We start from the raw sequence: 20,553 nt of genomic DNA on the forward strand, positions 1-20,553 counted from the left end.
GTTTTGTGTTTTTGTTCCTAAGTTTGGCAAATTCCAAATAAATTTTGAAACTTTCTAAAGTGTTTTCTAGGATTAAATAAGAAAAATATCAAAGATTATACCACTCTAACTAGGAAGGATAATAGATTACAAGTATCTACTATGAACACCATTTTTCATCTTTACTAAAAGACTTTATTTTGTCTTTTGTATGTGGGTAATGATTTTAGAATTTTTAAAAAGTTTACCCTTTGTGCTCGCTTCGGCAGCACATATACTAAAATTGGAACGATACAGAGAAGATTAGCATGGCCCCTGCGCAAGGATGACACGCAAATTCGTGAAGCGTTCCATATTTTTTTGGACATAAAGCTCTGGGGAGGGAGGGGATGTGTGGGAGGGAGGGAGGGGGAAAAATCAAAATATGTAAAAAAAAAAAATTAAAAAATTAAAAAAAAAAAAGCTTACCCTTTGTGACAGCATGGATGTACCTAGAGACCATTATGCTAAGCAAAATAAGCCTGTCAGAGAAAGACAAATATCACATTATCTCACTTATCTGTGGAATCTAATGAACAAAATAAACATGATTAAAATAGGCCCAGAGACATGGAAGCATGGAATAGACAGACAGATCTCAGAGAGGTAGGGTTGGATGGGAAGAGATTAACCAAAGAACATTATATGCATGTAAGCAGAGCCCATACACAGACACAGACAATAGTGTGATGAAGGCCTGGGGTGGGACAGGGGTTGGGTAGAGGAGGGTATATCGAGGGGAAAAGGGAACATCTGTAATACTGTCAATAATAAAAAAGTAAAAAATTAAAAAGCCTTGACTGAATAATTAAGACCCTTTCTTACTAATAACTAGAGGCCTGGTGCATGAAATTCATTCATGGGAAGGACCCCCTCAGCCCTGCCTACCTGATTGCCCCTAACTGCACCCCCTGCAGGCCTGGTTGCCCCAGAATGCCCATCCCTGCTGGCCTGGTCACCCCCAACTGCCACCCTCTGCCAACCTGGTTGCCCCTTACTGCTCCCCCACCAGCCTGGTCATCCCATGCAGCCTGCTGTTCAGTGGTTTGGTTGTTCCTCACTAACCCACTTGCCGGCCTGGTCACCCCACACAACCTGCTCTTCAGTCATTTGGTCATCCCTCACTAACCATCCTACTGACCTTGTCACCCCCTGCAGTCTGCCATTCGGTTGTCCATATGGTTGTTTCAGTTGTGACAGCCCCTGGCTTTTTACAATATATATTAGGATTCTCTCTAAGAGAAGTATAATTATTGTCACTCAATTAAACAATCTAGACTGAAGGTTTAAGAACATGTCATCTGCCCTTTTGTCAGTCATTTTATGTAATATCTTACTTTTAGAATGTATATGTGGCTGTATGTCTATACAGGGCATATGTTGTTTAGATTTAATGTCTACATATTTTTCCTCCCAGCATGCTGTGAGGCTATGGTGGTTTTACCTTTTGTAGGGACAATATATTTTTCAATGAATTCTTACTGCTGTTCAAAATTCTGGGGAGTTTGCCAGATTCTGCCTGGAAGCAAGCATTGGTGATGTCAAGGGTCAAAAAAAGACTCAGAAATCTTAATATGTGCAATAACTGATTACTGGTTTAGGATCAGTTATCATATGAAAGCAGTAGAGTTCAAGAACCATATTTTGTTGAGTGAGCCCCTTGGTGTTCTTCTATCAGACCTTGTATTCCAGAATGTTTGGGATTCTTTGAATAAAACATTTCCTTCATGTCTTCACCTGTGTAATAGTCCTGTGCCAATTTAGCAGCAGATGCCTGGGACTTTGGTGGTCTCATCGGCACCCCTGCATTCACCTTTTCAAGCTCTGGAAGCAGGGGCTTTCTGGTGCAAAAATAATCTACAGCCACCTTTTACTTCCAGCTTATATCAGCAATTTTCATAAAACCGGTGTGTTGATTCTTCATAAAATGGCATAAAACTTGGAAAGTATAAAACCTTTTTCTATTTTTCCAAATGAGAGGAAAATTGGATTTAGAAACTTATGCCTCCCTAGATGCTTCTATGTGCCAACAGATCTGCTAAAAATGGAAAATACCTAAGTATGGAGGGAAAGAAAAGCAAAGGCTCCTAAATAAAACATCTGAGATGCCTGTGGCTATTTGACTTCCTCCAATGCAGGTCAAGTCAAATACAAGGAAAGTCCCAGGTTGTTGTCAACTAAGCTATCAAAACAGTTTTGGAGAACTTTAAGTTTGTAGTGTCTAAATTAAGTCTTATGTTAAAAATAATTTCAGGTAACTTTCTTTTAATTGAATATCGTATAATAAACTTGTAATCCCAATCATTCATTGCACAAGATTTTTCAGAGGCAATAAGATGATGCACATAAAACTTTCTTCATTTTTGGAACAAAAGTTTGTGCTTATTTTGGCCTGATGTTAATGTGAATTTATTAATTTGATTCCTATTTTTTCAAGAAAGTCACTCTATGTGATTTTAGGTTTACTTATTTCAGTATTTTTTATATTTCATTGATGTTAAAGTTTCCTAGCTTGTGAAGTTGTAGGTTCTATGTGAAATGGTTGACACTTATTGCCATAAAATTGATATTTTCAATAAATTTATGTACAGTATATAAAAATGATGCTTTTGTGAAACACAAGTACTAGAGATACATTTACATATTGAAACACTGGTGAAAGAGACTAGCTAATGTACATTTATTATTCTCTCCACAGAACATTCAAAGCAGACATTTTCTTAAATTTTTTTTAGATTTAAAGACACTTGCTCCAGTAGAATTATTTTAGTCCATCTCCAGGGAGTTCTTCTGTTGCCGACTTATCAGATGTGAGACAATTTACATGCTATAAAAATAAGTGAAAGTGATGTGGTGTGCCAGATTTCTCATGGAGTATGAGTAATCATCCTGTTAGCATGGCATGGAGATTCATAGAAAAACATTCTTTTGTGATTATTGCTAAAAATTAAGTTTAAATGAAGCTTTTATTTATAAAAGGAGATACATAGTAAGATATGATTCCTAACTGAAAATGGAAAGATTCTTCTGTCTCTTAGCATGCTTTTGTATGAAATATGTGTTTTCTCGCTCAATCACTTATAAGTTGGTAAATACTTATTAAGCACTTGGTACTGCTAACATCCTATGGAAGGTAGGTAATGGGAATATATAAGTGAAAGACACTCAAGAACATGTAGATAGGAACTGATCATTGACAAAAGAGTGATGCACCTACCAAGAGTGCTAAGGAAGTTCAAGGGAAAATAATTTCCAGCTAGGATTTCAAGGGAGAGCTTAAAAAGATTCCAGCAAAGAAACCACAAATTGAATGAAATATAATAGTGCAAGCAAAGGCAAATGACAAGAAACCGGCATCAGGGATGCTCCTTTTGCTTCTGATACTGGCATTTAATCACATTAGAACATATTGACATATGTCCTTAAAAATTAAAATTATTAATAAGTCCATTTAGAATATGGATTTATATTTAATATCACTAATGACAAACCTTTCTCTAAGTGTAGATTATGTCTTTCTAATATAAAGATATCATTGTTAGTAAGACATTTAAACACATTTATTTCATCTTTATTTCAACTTTCAAAAATACATGTTTTAGTTTTTTTATAATGTTTATATAGAATTATCCTATATAATAAAACTCTAATATGCAAATCGACCAAATAGCAGAATGACCAGTTGCTATGATGTGCACTGACCACCAGGGGGCAGACGTTCAATGCAGGAGCTGTGCTCTAGTTGTCAGTGCGCACCCACAGGGGGAGCACAGCTTAGCCAGAAGCTGAGCTCATGGCTGGAGAGTGCAGCAGTGGAGGCTGGAGAGGCTATATGTGCTAAGTAGCTGCAAGCCAAGTGATAAGAAGTAGGAAGCAGGCTGGCAGTAAGGAGCAAGGGGTCCAAAGTAGTGAGTAGCTGGGCAATAAGGAGCAAGGAGTTCTGGACTACGAGAGGGATCCTGAACTGGGAGAGAAAAGTCCGACTGCTGGCAGACTGTGAGAGGGCACAGGCCGACCCCCTCCCCCACCCAGTGCACCAGGCCTCTAGTAAGATTATAATGGTGAGCATACTAGTAAATACTTGGAAGTATGTGTGTGTACTCAAAAGTATTTCACTGATAGATGGGCATGACCAAAATAATTGTTTTCTTTTTCTAAAGCATAAGATATGCTCTTTTGCCCAACATTAGTCAACCTCTCTTTTCATATACTTCATCCACAAAGCTAAAACTTTTCCTCAATTCCTTCCTAGATGAAATGTGGACAGAAATGAGAGTTCCTTAGCATCGTTCCCTAGGAAATCTGAGGCATTGCCTGAACCCCAGCCCCTAAAGCTCTTCTCTCTGAAATGTTCACGTCCTTGACACAGACAGTTTATCCATATTCTATACTTTATTTAGTATTTACTCTTGCTCTTTTGTATCCTACAAAGATTCATCCACAAACCTATCAATTTAGTCTGTAAACTATTACAGATGAAAAGCCAAATCACTACAGCTTTGGGGGGAGTTATAGATAATAATGAGAAGTCACAAGCACGTGTATATTTTCATACAGATGGAACTCTACAGTGATTTGTTTCTTGCACAAGCTACTGCTTTCTCCTGTAGAACTATGTGACTGAGGCCTAATTACCGGGGGTGGGAGTCATCATGGGTTAGGTTTGGTGGAAACTTCTATCCTTTCCTAAATGTATTTCATTGAACAGATTTAAAGATGGGAGTTAAATGGCAAAATATCCCTTTTTACAATGTGCAGAGATAGATTTTTGTGTCCATTTGCATATGTTCAAAAGGAATCTGTGTGGTGTTTCCAGGGGATTGACGGCAGAAGCTTCATAAGCTACTTTGGCATCACCTGGGATCTTGTTAGAAATGCAAGACCTCCGGCCCCGGGCCAGACCTCCTGAGTCAGAATCTCAACAAGGAGGGCCTCCAAGTCTGCATTTTAACAAGCTCTCAGGTGATTCTTACGCACACCCAAGTCTGACAAGCACTTCTAGGGGAGAAAATAGTGATTTAGATTGCCACTTCAGAATAGAAATGACATCATGCAAAATTCTCCAGGAAACTGTGTCAGAGGTTCTGATGAGCCACCGTGACCCTCTGATGTGTATTTTTAAAAAATATTATTTTATTGATTTTTTATAGAGAGGGATAGAGAGCTAGAAACATCGATGAGAGAGAAACATCGACCAGCTGCCTCCTGCACACCCCCTACTGGGGATGTGCCCACAACCAATGTACATGCCCTTGACCGGAATAGAACCTGGGACCTTTCAATCCGCAGACCGACGCTCTACCACTGAGCCAAACCAGTTTCGGCCCTCTGATGTGTTTTAAAGAGGAAATGAATTAGTCACAGAATGTTTTATAGCAGTGAGAACTACACTGATTTCCAAAATTGGTGGAGAATAAATTCGAATAAAATTGTATTTTGTGGAATTGTATTTGAGTTGTGAATAAAATACAAAAATGGATAAAGGTAATCTTTGAAGAAAAGCAGATTAGTCTGTAGTAACTCTGAACTAAATGTTCTTCTCTCAGAGAAGAAAACCACACCTCTTAAGAGAAAGGTAAACCTGCATGTTGAATCTGTGGGAGGCAGAAGGCCTGAGTACTTGGTGGTGGGGGGGGGGAGCGCATGGGGGGAATCAAATCAATAGGAATTAATATTAAACAATTAATTCTGTCCTTATTTTTTCATGAAAATACAAGCCAAAGGTTGTTTACATGTGGATCAGTTTCAGCTTGTTAATTGCTGCTTGCCATTTCTGTTCCTGTAACAGCTCAGTTCCTAGTTGATGCTCTGATAAAAAATTTTAAAAAGTATGAAAAAATAAACAGCAATGCCTAACAGCTCGCTAACACTGATCTTATTTACTATGTGTCAATTTGTCATCCTTGGTAGAACAAGAAAAATATGTTACATAGAAACTGATGGAGTCTTTTCCTAAATTATACATGTTTATATATAACCATTTGTATTTCCAGCAGGGAGTGGCAAAATGTATGCCACTTAGTATTTGTTGTGTATAATTAGGATCCAAGCAATTAGAGGGCTGTTTATAGTTTCATTTAATTGAATAGTGCCCCATATATGAAATAAGTGTGGCTAACACCCTCCTCCCCCATCACCCACTCCATGTAGCTGCTTCAGTTGACCCTGCAGAATGGCTTAACATAGAAGATGGAGATGAGAAAGCTTTGGTTCTACCCCCAGCTACACCTTTAACTTCTCACATAACCTCTCTGGGCCTTATTTTCCTAATTTTTTAAACCAAGGAACCTTAATTAAATGATTATTGAAAATTATATGATTTTATAAACACTTATTGTGATCAGTTTGGGGGCATAATTCATGGGAAGACTACGGGATTTAATTTGAAACTAAGCTCAAGGGAAATACATAATCCAAAATTGAACCCCTATCAAAAGTGATTCAGGCCGAAACCTGTTTGGCTCTTGGGTAGAGCGTTGGTCTGTGGACTAAAAGGTCCCGGATTCAGTTCCGGTTAAGGGCATGTACCTTGGTTGTGGGCACATCCCCGGTAGGGGGTGTGCAAGAGGCAGCTGGTCAATGTTTCTCTCTCATCGATGTTTCTAGCTTTCTAGCTCTCTCCCTTCCTCTCTGTAAAAATTCAATAAAATATATTTTTTAAAAAAAGTTATTCAGGAACATAATGATAAATTATTCTTTTAAATTTTTAAGAGAAAGTGCTGCTATCCCGCTATGAGAAATCGTGGAAGCACTGGTAATTACTATAACACCACTTAAAGCCCACCTTTCTTCTTGCACCTCAGGTTCTCTTCAGATGTATGCTTGCTGACATCTTCATCAAAGGTTGCACTTGCACAGTCTTTAGAGCAATGGTCCATGGGTACAGAAAAGCACACTGGAAAACTTCCATATACACTTAATATATTTTAATAGCAAATCATAACTTGTATAATTTGATTTTAATGGTTTTCTAATATCTATATTTAAATAATTATTTCATTAGTTAGGTTAGGAAATATAAACGATATGCACACCCAAAAGTGAATAAGTTTTTTCTATGGGTAACCTTTATTAGGCCTTTACTATAGGCATGGACAAAAGAAAATCTTTCCTAAGACCACTAGTAGAAATGTGTTTTTATTTATTTATATTTATATATATATATATATATATATATATATATATATATATATATATATATATTATTGATTTTGTACAGAGAGGAAGGGAGAGAGATAGAGAGCCAGAAACATCGATGAGAGAGAGTCATCAATCAGCTGCCTCCTGCACACTCCCTACTGGGGATGTGCCCACAACCAAGGTACATGCCCTCCACTGGAATCGAACCCGGGACCCCTCAGTCCCCAAGCCGACGCTCTATCCATTGAGCCAAACCGGTTTTGGCAGAAATGTGTTTTTAAATAAATCTACTGTTTCAGATCATGATTTGGAATATTTGTTTCCTAGACTGAGCAGTGGTTTCTAATCTCTGCAGATGAAATCACACGCTTTTGTTTTATGCTTTTGTTGTTGAGACACACACAATTCATTGGGAACTTGAAAATGGTTGTGATCTCTTTCATAGACGTTCTTCTTCAGAATAGATGAGGTTTATTTTGTGCCCACCTTTCAGTTTTAGACGCAGCTTTGATGGATTTATTATGAACATTAGGGCTCTGGAGTCAGGGGGTTACATGGGTAAAGCCACACTATAAATTATTGTGGGAGAGTGATGGGTATAACACTTATCCTCTTTGAAACTCACTTTCCTTATCTGTCACAAGCAAAAAATACCTATCTTCAAAGGCTGATATAAGCAGTGCATTATATATTATGCAAAAAACCTTAAACATAATGTTAGAGACTTAATATAATTTTCTTGATTAATGGAGCTATTTTTAATATAGCTGAACGAGGGATAGACTTTAGGGTGAGAAGGTTAGATAATTACAGATTGGGGTTGTTAAGAGATTAAGCACCAAGAAAATGGAGACTAAGGGCATGGCATACAACATACAAGTAGATGTAAGAGTAAGGGCAGATTGGACAGAAATAAGTTGAGTCAGCTCAATACAGGCCCTCTATACTAGAATAAGAGATTTGGATTTTATTTGTAGGATAATTGACAGCAATTCAAATATTTTAGGCAGTTGAGTGACTGATCTGATTTACCTTTGATATGTTTATTTCATTGTATTGATCCCCTTGATTTGTTCTAATTATTGCTATCACCCATCTTGTTTTGCATCCCTTTGCTTTTCCTGGCAGATTGGTTTGTATTCCTGAGTTTGCTTTCCTGTTTGACCATCATTGTCCCTAAGAACTTAACTTTTAGTTAGTCCTTGATTTTTTTCTTCTCTGAGTTATTAGACTTCACCTGCCCATTTCCTGTCTGGGCCTCTCTCAATGGTGGTGATAGAAAAAAGCAGTAGTCCTCCTGCTTCTCCTGAACTTTCTTTGGCTTTTGCAACTTACGATCAGCTCTTTCTCCTTCAGCTCAGTCTCCTTCCCCTTAACAGAGTAGTATGCTTTCACCTCAATCCATTCTATAAACTCATCTAAATTTTGTCCAATAACATCAGGAAAAAATATTAGTGTATGTTAATATAATTTAGCATAAAAAACAAATTCTTTGAGGTCAGATTTAAATTTTAATGTTGGTAGTAGCTTACTAGTTGAGTTAATTTGTATAAGTTGCACAATCTCTGAGCCTCTGTATAAAATGGGGTTGTTATGACTTTTGGGTTGTTAAGTTGGTTACATTTATGGCAAGTCATGATGTAGTAATAAGACCTGCAAGTATTTAGTTGTGGCCCCGCCCCCAGCCTATGTGTAAAAGGCAGGGTGACCTAGTTTCTGAGTTGCTGAACTTCTCCCTCTGCCCTCTACTGAATTCTGACTATGGACCTAAGAGAAGGAATCATTGAGGACAGAATCTATTCATTTTTCCTTATCTTTTATATTTCTTTTACACCAATTTTTTGCTAGTTTCATGGTGGAAGCACTTTAAGCCAAATCTGAATCATCATTTTTCCTATCTTTTGAACACATGCTAGTCCTAGAGTCTATCCTAGAGGAGATGAATTATTCTATTCAAATTTAGGTACAGGAGAAATATTGCATGTCTTCCTTTTAACTAAAATCAAATGAAATATGACTCTCTACTCCCATCAAATCAGGTGTGCAGATAATTCAGTCCCTAGGATGATTGGATCTCTTTTTACTATGAAACACTTCCCAGGATTGTTGGCAGAACATAACACTAAGGTAAGGGCTCCTGATTTCCACTAGTATTTTCATTATCTAGACTTACAGATGCTCTGAAGTTGAATAAATCTGTTTAGTCAAGTGCATTCAAGGGAATCTTTGACAAGGCCTGGCAGCACAGGCCAGCTTACAATATGCAAGGTTATATCAACTTTCCCTTAGACCTGCCTTCTCCGGGAATCTCTAGGAGTTGGGTGTCAGAGATAATATTCTTGTCCTTCTCCTGAGCCCAGAAAGATGTGCCTCTCTTCCTCAGATTCTGAATACCCCTTCAGGGCCCCAACCTCCTTTTCTTTCCTTGAATATGAATTAAGGTGATCCGCATAATTCAGACCTTGAAAAGCAACATTCAGGAAGAGAATTTTGTTTTCAGAAGACTCTTCTTTGGAACTTCCCACCCAGATTCCTCCATTGGGCAAAGAAATGAGAAAGTGTTTGTTACCACTTAGTTTGGAAAGGAGAACAGAAAAATATACAAATTAAATTAAAGCAAAACACAAATATCTCTATAACTTTATTCACCATGTATGTTGCAGCATTTGGCAAAGAAATGAGAAAGTTACCACTTTGCATCTGTTCAAGACCTATGTACTGCTCTTCCCAGGGTCATCATTATGCTAACACTAAAGCTTCTCATACCCTCCTGGTGTTTGTGTTTCTGTGTGTGTATGTGTGGCATCATCAGTCTCTTCATTAGAACCAAATTTTGGGTGGGGGTCCATTGCCCCTGCAGTTGATTATAACATTGAGAGAGAAGATACAACTTAAAGAGAAAGCCAATTTATTGAATGTAAATTACAAAATTACACAATAATTATGAATTCAGAATAAGCTTTATTTGCATGGGTAGTGCTGCTTGTTTGTAAGAATTCAGTATCTTGGGCCGAAACTGGTTTGGCTCAGTGGTAGACTGTCAGTCTGAGGACTGAAAGGTCCCAGGTTCGATTCCGGTCAAGGGCATGTACCTTTTTTGCGGGCACATCCTCGGTAGGGGGTGTGCAGGAGGCAGCTGGTCGATGTTACTCTCTCATGGATGTTTCTAGCTCTCTATCTCTATCTCCCTTCTTCTCTGTAAAAAATCAATAAATATATATATTTTAAATAATTCAGTATCTTGGGATTCTTATAATTTATATCTTGACCTCTAGACTATGAAAGAGTACTAGATAGTATAAAATTTGGTTTTGTACCCCAATCAAATTTCTAATCAACAAATGGAAAGAAGAGTTTTAGGAATAAAGATTCCACATTTACTCAGTTGTAGAGGTCAAATCCCAGGAGGTTTTGATAGACTCACCCATCGAGATAAACAGGAGCTTCTGCCTCACTTTCTTGCTTGTAGCCCAAGAAGGCTGCCAGCCTGGCAACAGAAGAGCATAGAACCTGACCTTACAACTTGTGTGTAGTCTGGAGAAATGGCTGGGCAGGGAGCTGGATAGTCATAAGTAGGCAGTGAAAACTGACAAAGCTGAAGGGCCAGAGAGATCTGGGAGGAAGCCAAGGAAAGTACAGAGCTGAGTAAACCTCAAAATAGAGGCTATGTCTAAAGCCGTGGTATCAGAGAGCATGGAAGTGCATATTTCTCAAAGACCAACTGTAAATCCACATCCACACTGGGTGTGTAATAGACATGCCAGATTTAACATGTGCTGATTGCTGACCTTTGGCTTCAATAGCATTCCATAGTAGCATTAAGCCGTAGATATTGGTAGCTAACAAACATAAATATTTATTAGTTGGAGTCAAGTGTAGGGTACTTTGCATATCTTCTCAGTGCAAGAACTAAACTGAAGGGGACAGGTCCTAATTTAGAGCATGGTGGAGGGCAAAAGTGCAAGAGAGAAGAATTTTGCAAAGGCATGTGGAACTAACACGTGGTCACTTCTGTCCATGTTCTGTTGGAAAGAAGAAGAATCATAAGCTTTTTAAAAAATCCAATCATTAAAAAAAGATTAGGTATTTATAGTAGAAAATCTGGCACATACAGGAAAATCTCATAAATCGCCCACTGATGATACTTTGATGTATGCATTTATATCATAGTTGAGATTGTACTATATATGTAGTTTTGCTTCTTTCTTATCTCAGACTTTCTAATGTAAAGTATAATAAAAAGTTATGTAAATGTTAATTTACATACTGAGTTAATATTCCAAAGATTATATGAACAATAGTTTTCTGAACTATATTCCTTCTAAGATACATTATAACTGTTTCTAATTATTGAATTACATTTTGCTGCAATAAGCATCTTTATGTCTGAAGTTACAAATTATAAATCTGGAGTAAAATTAAGTTTAAGTTACTAGTTTCAATTCCAAAGGCATTTGAAAATTGTCTTATTAGGTTGAATTATATGAAATTACTGATTTTTTTATGACATTTGACTTTAAAAATAACAATTTCATATTTTTAAGTAAAATAAATAATTCTATCAATAAATCTAAAATAAATAAAATCTATTTTAAAATATGCCTTAATTTACCTATCTCTTTAATGATATCTGTTTCTTTCAGCATAAATATCATATGTTAAAATCAACTTCTTACTTGTTTGCTTTTCTGTTTTGTTTAATATTCAACCATAAATTTCTTTAATTGAGTTTTATTGAAAAAAAAACCATAATATTAGCTACGTTATTTTGTCAGGAGTTGGCTGGAGTGAATTATCTTAGTAACAACTATTTGAAACACTGAAAAAAATGGGCATTTAAAATATTAATAAAATGAGGCTATTATTTAAACATAAAGATTTAGAATTTTTTTTAAGTTTTTATGACCACAGTAGATAAGAAATGTGAATGTGTCTTTTAAATTTGTTTAATTTTAAAGCCCCAAGATTATTAATCTGGTTATCCTTAATTGCTATTGTGGTAAAAACAGGTATTTTGCTTTATTAATGTAAGCACTATCATTGTATTCATATATATTATATATATATAATATATAAATATACATATATATATTACTAATGTACTATAAAGAGGTGAAACCATGCAATTTATGTTTTACTTATATTATCAAATTAAGTTTAGAAAAAAATAGCTAAACTATATAGTGTTAACATAATTTTATGATTAGTGAATATAACTTGATAAAATTAACTAATTTTATTAGTAAAACATGATATATAAATAACTGAATAATCTATAGATTATTCAGTTATTTATATATCATGTTTTACTAATTCCTGAAAAACAATTTTACAACAAGCAGATTTTCTCAGCATATACTTTGTATTATGGATTGTTATTAGGTTTGTTGGTAACAAATAAATGTAACTTATTCTACTAAACTAAGAGGGATTCTAAGGTAGAAAGAATTCTCAAGGCCTGCCTTATGACTATCTATAGGCAATAGAAATAAAAGAAATTCAAATATGTTGCTTACATTGACTGCTCACAGCGATATTTTGGACATATTTTAATAAAATACAAGTATATAAAAAAAAGTATTTGAATAGTTTTATTTGGACACATTTAAAATGATAAGCTGTCCTATGATCACTATTATATATTTATTTGCATAGTACTATAGAGTTTTGAAAATAATGGACCATCTAATTGTTCATACGATCCCAGAAATGCCATGAAGCTTTCTATACATCAGTTTTAGAAAAAGGGCATTTTAGATAGCTTTAAGTTTAGTAGCCTAATTTCGCACTTGAGTAAACTGAGTCTGCAATGCATTCACACTGTTGATGCTTCTGATTGTGGGAGGATTAAGTTTACTGACCAATCTCCCAGATGCTTCCGATAGATTATCTCAGTAGTGAGATCATGGAGTAGAAAAGTGGAATACTCTCAGGTTTGCAAGACAAAATATAGGATCCAAATTAAATTTGAATTTTAGATAAACAATATTTGGAATACACTTATACTTAAAAATTATTCTTTGCTTATTTGAAATTCAAAATTGACTAGATATTTTGCATTTTCATTTGCTGAAACTGGTGATTCTAAGAACTAGTCTTCAGAATAGAATGTTGAATAGTTTATATTTAAATCAATGAAATTTTCTGTTTCAATGGTTCAGACAAAAGTCTGTTGAAATCCAGTATCCAATTCAATAGATGAGCCAACTTTTAATAAAAAAGAATAAGTCTATTTGCAGAAGGAAAATACTGTGAATTTTGGGGTAACATCCTCACTGTATCCTATGTAATAAAAGACTAATATGCAAATCAACTAAACAGTAAAATGACTGGTCGGTATGATGCACACTGACCACCAGGGGGCAGACATTCAACACAGGAGCTGCCCCCTGGTGGTAAGTACATTTCCACAGGGGGAGTGCAGCTCAGCCAGAGGCTGGGCTCACAGCTGGCGAGTGCAGCAGAGGTGGCTGGAGCCTCTCCCACCTCAGAGGCAGCACTAAGGACCCCTCGAGAGATGTCCATCTGCTGGTTTAGGGCCGTTCCCCACCCGCATGGCAGACATCCCCTGAGGGGGTCCTGGATTACAAGAGAGTGTAGGTCAGGCTGAGATGACACCCACCTGCCAGCAGCGCACAAATGTGGTGTACTGGTCCTCTAGTAAATAAATAAATAATAAAGTAACAGTTTGGGATGCTCTAATCCATCTAACTAACTTTTTAGAAAGGAAACAAAAAATAAAGCCCCAGAGTGCTAATCTCGCCTAGGGGGCGCTTTGATGAAATTGTGAAGATAAATTACAGTTTACTCAATGCTTACTATATTGCAGTCACAAAATCTCTTCGATAAGAGCATTATTCTAATTTCAGAGATGACAAAACAGAGGTGCCTACCATGCAATAACTTGCCATTTATTTCATTAAGGCTTGGAATGAGGTCTCCAAACTGAATTTGTTTGGATTCAAAATCTCCTGGTCTTTCTCCTTCACTTTGCTGTTTAAGGAGAAAGAATGCAAAAAGGTGGCCTTCTCAACATCTATCCACTCACCCCCCCCCTACACCCCCATTCTCTGATACCTTCTTTGCTATCAAGGTATTGGTTTTTATTCAATTATCTGCCCTCAGGAGAGGCCCTTCTCCTAAACTCCAGGATGCATAGTCAGATAGCTTTAACCACTGTAGTAACTGCTCCTTTCCTGGGGTGGGCTCAGAGACCTGGTTTGCACATTTGAGTGTGTATCCCAATTCCCTAGAGGGCTTGTTAAAACAGTTTGAGCCTCACCCTGCATACCTGATTTAGTAGGTCTTGTGTGTGATAAGGAGTGTACTTTGAGAACCCCTATTTTAGGATACTCTGCAACCAATTGTGGCCGCTGAGATGAAAGGTTTCTGGGAAATATTTTCTCAATCTTAAAAGACAATACATTTCATTATTATTTGAAATAATCTGTATCGTTCTCTTCTGGTACTTGAAACTGAAGTCATCCTAGAGGATGCAAAAGAATTAGGACTTATTATTCCAGTTATTATTTGTAAATTTGAGCTTCTCATGGAATATAGTCATAATTTAGCAGATTCATAGTTGTTGTATTAATACTTACGTTCACAAACTATTTAGCTATATACTGTATTCGAGGTTGCCACTGGAAACAGTCAAAATAAATAAAATTTGTGACCTTATCACAACAAAAATTCTGCTGATAGACTCTGCAGTGCCTTGGACACAGGCTGTGAAATGTGTATCTCTAAACCTCTGCTTTGTTTTGTGCTGTTAAAGGGCTTTGGCACTAGGTGGCATACACATTTTATTTACTAGCTAAGCATTGCCAAACAAGGGTCTCCGGGCATACTTCGCAGGCATTTGAAAACGTAAACACTCGATATAGTTATTTCGATGAAAATACTCATTATTATTACATACTTCACATAACCCATTCTTAAAATGCATTTGAAACAAGAATGCATGTACTTACACGGGAATGCTAGGCACTTCAGCTGAATAAAATGCTTGGTTTCAGATATTATCAGCTCTGTACCTCTGTTTAGTTTTTATGCAAGAAGCACTGACAGGTGCTGTTCTCTCTGACTCCCCTAACAACAATGTCAAGGTCTGCTCTGTACTTAGCTACAAAGTCACATTTTTTTTATTCCCAATAACTAGTTTTTCCACTTACAGAAAACTGTTCTTCTCTTCTGCTTACTTGATACAATGGAACATTTTTGCCTTCTACCTTTCAGCCTCCAAAATTGACTCCACTCAGGTTAACTCACGGAGAAGTGCATGGCATCCGTTTAAGCTACTTGTTCCATGATTATTTTCTACCCCGTTTCATTTACCTCTGTTACCTTGGCCACCAAACTATTGCTTTTCTGAGGCATGCGTGAACATTCAATGTAACACGTTTTCAATTATAATAGTACATTTTTAGGATTACTTTTCTTCGCAAGTCATCAGAATGAATATTGCACGATGGAATTTAAGATAGTTTTGGATGCTTGTATTAACTTTAACCTGTTTGAACATGAGTTATAACTGCCTCATCTGACTTAAAAACAAAATGACTGAATCTTGATATAACATTTTTGATTAATAGAGCAAGTTGTTGGCACGACTTTTGATGTGATTTTCATACATTTTAGAGTAGAGAATTATGATTCTTTTTTAATTCAAAAGAAAAATACCTTTTATCAAAGTGGGCAAAGTGTTTGAAGTAAATTTGGAGGTAATGGATTCTGCCAATCATTGAATTGATGCGAAATCAGGTGGAATAATCGGCATTCTGTGATAGTTCCAACTGATTGCATCAAAAGTCCTTTTTTTTTTTTTAATTGGCCATTGGTAATGCCTCTCATACTGTTTGGCTTAATTTAGGTTGGTAGACAGTCTCTCTAAATGCAGTGGAAGTACATTATAGCAGATTGCCACTCATGTGAAGGACAACTCCCCAGACCACCTCTGAGTTGATTCCCAGGAGAGATAGATTTGCTGACTCCCACAGGCTGCTGCCTTTTTGACTTTCTGTAGTTTTCCTCAGGAGACAGTGAATTGGCTATGACTTCTCTACTATAAATTTAGGTTTTTAATATTTTTCCTAAAATAAAATGTAGGTATTGTGGTGGGTTTAGGACACTGACAAGTATTGAGTAAAAATATATTCCAAAATTGCTTGATTTATATTTAGTAATTCTGCAAGGTAGATAGTTTATCTAGATTTTATAAATTATAAGACTTAGAGTCAAAGAGTTTTAAACCCAAGGTCACATGACCAATATAGCCTGTGCATCAGATTGATTGCATACCTAACTCTAAAATGTGTAAAAGCCTGTTAGTGGGTCCCAAGTTGTTTTTCAAATCCTACAAGTAGGTTGAGGAAATCCCCTCATATTTTCCTCTAAGAAAATCCAGTGACTTTCTTCTGTGTCTTAGAGAAGGAATCAGTATTGCCTTAGTGGATATATTCTTATCCACCATTACCACATGGGCACAATCATCTATACTAATAAAATATAATATGCTAATTAGAATGGGTCAACCAGCCATTTTCTGGATGTCCTACTTCCTTCCGGACAAAGCCATGGTTGTGGGGGCAGAGACAGAAGCAGTTAGGGGTGATAAATCCAGCAGGAGAGAGCAGTTAGGGGCAAAATCAGGCTAACAAAGGGTTAGGGGTGATCAGCTCAGCAGGGGAAGTCAGTTGGGGTGACCAGGCCAGCATGGGAGCATTTGGGAGCAATAGGCTGGCAGGGGAGGGCAAATGGAGGCAACCAGGCCAGCAGGGGAGGGCAATTGGGGGCAACCAAGTCAGCAGGGGAGGGCAGTTGGAGGCATTAGGCAGGCAAGCAGGTGAGTGGCTAGGAGCCATTGGTCCTGGATTGCAAGAGGATGTCCCTTGAATGGTCCCAGATTAGAGAGGGTACAGGCCAGGCTGAGTGACCCCCCCCACACACACACACACACATACACACACTGTGCACAAATATCGTGCAATGGGTCTCTAATATTAAAATAAGTATGGAATGAAGTCCCACTGCTATGAAGGCAGTAGAAGATCCCACCACTGTCTCTGCACTCACCAGCCATGAGCCTGGCTTCTGGCTGAACAGTGCTCCCTCTGTTTAAATGCACTGAGCACCAGGGGGCAGCTCCTGCGTTGAGTAGGATTGGGCTGAAACTAGCTCTCCAACACCCCCCAAGGGTTCCCAAATTGTGAGAGGGTGCAGGCTGAAGTATCCCACTGGTGCATGATTGGAGCTGGGGAGGGACATGGAGGCTCATCAGCCAGGGAGGAACTGCAGGAGGACTCCAGGGTATGTCTTGCCTATCTTAGTCCTGATTGGCTGGACCCCAGCAGCAAGCTAACCTACAGGTCGGAGCATCTGCCTTTGTTGGTCAGTGCACATCATAGTGAGCAGTTACACTTTGATTAGCATATTATACTTTGATTCATTGAATGGACAATCGGAAGACCAGACACTTAACATATTAGGGTTTTTTTTTTATATAGGATACTAGCTGGTTGCTGCACTCAGCTGAGAATTCAACTTCAGGCTGAGCAATGCCCCCCCCTCACCCCCCTCCCCTGTGGGAATGGATTGACCACCAGAGGGCAGCTCCTGCATTGAGCATATGTGCATCATAGTAACTGGTCATTCCACCATTTGGTTAATTTGCATATTAGGGTTTATTATGTAGGATACTCAGATACATAAGAATGGACATTTATGAAATGACAGGATGATCTTACATTTAAAATTCTGTTAGCATGACTATTGTGTTAGCATGACTATTGTCATGATGGCTTCCCTGACCCTCTCCTAAGATTCCAGCAGCACAAGATACACCATGGCAAGCTGTGCATATTCTAGTAAAGGCATGGATTGAAAGATGATTTTAAATCTTAGCTGGAAGAGATCCAACCCAGCCCTCTCATTTCCAAATGTAGACTAAAGCTTAGAATGGTGGTGTGACCTGATTTAGACCACAGTTATAAGTAGATGAAGAATAGGAACTAGACTTCCAGCCTCCTAACACTCACTCCAGTCTTCTTTCACAGTGAAGGGGACTTACTTCACTGAGGGGGATTCAACATGACAGTGTGCTTTTAGAGGACTCTTTTGCACCTGAGCCCGTAAGTTCTTCAATATGAAACTGCATTTTCACAACTGACCCCTATTTCTTCATCCAATAAAATGCCTTTCTTTTTTATTTTAAAAAAATGTGTTTTTGTCGATTTTAGAAAGAGAGAAAGGGAGAGGGAAAGAAACAATAACGTCTATCAGAGAGAGACATCCATCAGCTGTCTCCTACACCCACCTATTGGGAATTGAATCCAAAACCCAAGGCATGTGCCCTGACCAGGAATCGAACCTGGGACTTCTTGGTTCATGGACTGGTACACAGCCACCCACTGGGCTAAAATCCCTTTCTTGCTGCTGTGAAAAATACTACATATATGACCACCTGATTTGGGAACTATTTCAGGTGTTTTGTCTTTTTAAAAAATCATTCTACATTTAATGTATCCCGTTGACTGCCTCAGATCTCTGTCAAGGGTACCTCTTGGGGTTCCAAAGGCTTTTAAGTACTTATTAAAATTCCCTCTATATTTAAAATAAGAACAGAATTATATTTGGTCAAAAGAAGAGAAGATTTCTTCAAACTTTTGTTTGGGAATAGGCTTATGTCTGCAATAAATATACATATACTTTCAGCTTCTTGAGAGAAGTACCCTTTGTGGAGACTAAAATGACTTATGAGTGCAGCTTCTAAGCTATGTACCTTGTGCGGGTTGCTGCCCAGTTTATTGACGGCATTTTATTGTATTGATCAGGGAACACTATTTAGCTGCTTTGAGTGCATTGTGGTACTTTCCAGGTTGGTATAAACTCTTTATTTTTCTTCTGATTTCTCTTGTCATTATCCATCACTTTTCACTTTTGAGGCAGGCACAACACTTCCATGGTTTGATCTCATGCCCATGCTTTTTAGTTTAGACGTATTACTCTGAGCTAGAAATGTTTCATCTTTTTAATGATCATCCTTATCTTCATTAGCATGAGAGCACATATTCCTAAATGCTCTGCTATTTTTTACTGGAATGACAATGTATTCTAATGCAGAGGCCAGGAGAGTCACTAAAAAGGAATTCTGTCTGTTGGCACCATTGATTAAAATAAGCTGATTTCATCCAATTTGTTATTGATGATGGTGGAAATTTAATTTGTCAGGCTTCTTAGTTAAAGAGGTTCCAGAGACTTACCATACTTTTTCTTATAATTTATCTCAGGGAGATTTTTGCTTGTAAAAACATCAAAGATGCTGGTTAGAAAATAAAAGTCCCTGTGGGGTTTATAATGCATACATTGAACACAGCCAGCTATTGATTTAGAGCTCCATCAGTGCCTAAAAGAGTAGATTTTGAGATTCTTGACTCCTTCTACTTGATTCTCACCCTCCCTCTTTCACCAATTTTTTTCTTTCCTTAATAAATATATATTTTAATTCATTTCTTTATTTTCCTCCTTTTATTCTTCCCTATTTCCTCTCAGCTTCCTGATTTGTCCTCCACAGTGTTGGTGACATTTCTTTTAAATTGTGTTATATTTTTTAAGTCATGATGAGCTTGTATTATACAGCAGGGTAGGTTTTCAAGTGGCAGTTGGGTGAATATTTAGAAAACAACCATTAGAGACACCTAAGGAGTTTAGGCAGGGATTTCTTTTTTTTCTCAAATCCTTTTAGTAAGCTCTTCAGATGTTGGATACTAGAGTGTTATTCATTTGTTAATTGCCTGTTGAGCAGAGATTCCACCTTTTATCTAACAAAAGTCCTAGTGGGCTGATTGTAAATCCCACCACCTCTGACCTAGCCAGCCCCTGACCTTTCATCCACTATTCAGCTATATCCAACAGCCTCTCCAGCAATCTCCCTGGCAGTTTGTCCAACTAGTTCCTGTGTAGTTATGCTTCATAATTCTTTATTATTGAAATTATTACATATGTCCCCTTGTTTCCCTTATTGACTCCCTCCAGCCTACCTCACTCCCCTAACCCCTCTTCCCAGGCTTTTAGCACCCTATTGTCTGTGTCCACTGGCCATGCATATAGGCATACAAGGTCTTTGATTGATTACTTCCCACCCAACCACCCTCCCCTGCCTTCCTTCCAAGATTCCACACTCTGTTCCAAGCTTCCATGTCTCTGTATCCATTCCATTCATCAGTTTATTTTATTACTTAGATTCTACATATGAGGGTGATCATGTGATACTTATCTTTCTCTGACTGACTTACCTCACTTAGCATGATACTCTCCAAGTCCTATGTAGTTTTAAATGGAGATAGGTGACATGATATGGAAGACCTTGTAATCACACTTAAATATTTCTAAGTGTTA

The 20,553-nt window shown here is 37.5% G+C and overlaps 1 non-coding gene across 1 annotated transcript; it reads left to right on the top strand.

Moving 5' to 3' along the window:
• Positions 1–232: 232 nt before the first annotated feature.
• LOC118710079 lies at positions 233–339 on the top strand. Its single transcript, XR_004985289.1, has one exon. It is a non-coding gene; the product is annotated as a U6 spliceosomal RNA (small nuclear RNA).
• Positions 340–20,553: the final 20,214 nt, after the last annotated feature.

This window comes from Pipistrellus kuhlii, unplaced genomic scaffold, assembly GCF_014108245.1.
Source record: "Pipistrellus kuhlii isolate mPipKuh1 unplaced genomic scaffold, mPipKuh1.p scaffold_m20_p_7, whole genome shotgun sequence".
Classification (NCBI taxonomy): domain Eukaryota; kingdom Metazoa; phylum Chordata; class Mammalia; order Chiroptera; family Vespertilionidae; genus Pipistrellus; species Pipistrellus kuhlii.